General features: G+C 70.3%; 1 protein-coding gene across 1 annotated transcript in view; it reads right to left on the reverse strand.

Annotated features, from left to right (window-relative positions):
* The window catches only part of LOC103894938 (nck-associated protein 1-like), a gene marked incomplete at its 5' end in the record, with an annotated part of 55,366 nt that overhangs the window by 1,614 nt on the left and 52,594 nt on the right, over positions 1–1,158 (reverse strand). The window lies entirely within an intron of this gene.

Below are 1,158 nucleotides of genomic sequence, written 5' to 3' on the forward strand. Positions count from 1 at the left end.
GATGGCCGTGAAGATTTGGGGGGGGGGTCTCCTCCACCTCCTGCCCATGGGGTGGGACGGTCGGGTGCTCCACGGGCAGGCGCAGGCTGGGTGGGCTCTGGGCATCCCAGGGATGCTCTGCCCCAGCCTGGGCATTGCCCTGGGTGCCGACGGGCACCCGCTGCACCCAGGGGCTGGAGGGGGACAGGGACGGAGCTGCCGGAGCAAACGGAAGAGCTGCCAGGGCCGAGATAAGGCGTGCAGAGCTGCACCACGGCTGGGCACACGCCGGGGCAGATGATGCAGATCTCCAGAGCCTGGACCTTCCCTGCTGGGGAACGGGCGCCTCTCCCCGCCAGCTGCCACAGGGAGGTGATTTCCAATCCCGTCCCCTCCCCGTCCTACGGCCCCCGAGCAAAGCGAGGGACCACGTCCCCAAGGAGTCCCCTGGTCCCGAAGGACCTGAGGGATCCCAGGCTCCCGGCACCCAGCTCCTGCGCGACTCCGTGGCACCCACTGAGGACACCTGGTCCCTCATCCTCTGCCCTCCCCAGCACAGGTCCTGGCTGGGGACAAGGACCCCCCAGCCCGGGCAGACCCCTGCAGCCACAGGGGATGGGTTTCTCGAGCCGCCCGCCTGCTCCGGCCACACGTCCCCATGGCTGAGCGCTGCCAGAGCAGGAGCATCCCGGTCCAGCCATCACCCGAGCGCTGCCGGAGCAGGAGCGTCCCCATCCAGCCATCTCCCGCAGCACCAGCATCCTGGTCCAGCCGTCACCCACCGCACGGGTGAGGAGGGAAACGCTTTGCAGAGCCACCACGGTGCCGGCTCCGCATGCCCAAGGCCAGCGCGGTTCATCCCCCACCCCACGGCGCCGTGCAGCAGCCACGCCGAAAGTCCCCAGCGGAGGGACGGCATCTTGTCACCATTTCCCCATTTCACCTCTTGCCGGGCAGGGTGTGGGACGGGGTGAAGCCCCGGGCAGGACCTGGCAGCACCCGCCTGGGCCACCCCAGACCCCCGCGATGCTCAGGGCTGGGACGTCACCTCCAGGCACCGGGCTGGGGGGGCTGGGGGCGTTCAGGGAGCAGCGGCCTCGTAGCCGAGCTCTTCATTGAGGCCACATCCAGCCCGCCCAGGGCACGTGGCCGGGCGCTTTCCCCATCCGAGCCCCTCGG

This window comes from Aptenodytes forsteri, unplaced genomic scaffold, assembly GCF_000699145.1.
Source record: "Aptenodytes forsteri isolate BGI_AS27 unplaced genomic scaffold, ASM69914v1 Scaffold64, whole genome shotgun sequence".
Classification (NCBI taxonomy): domain Eukaryota; kingdom Metazoa; phylum Chordata; class Aves; order Sphenisciformes; family Spheniscidae; genus Aptenodytes; species Aptenodytes forsteri.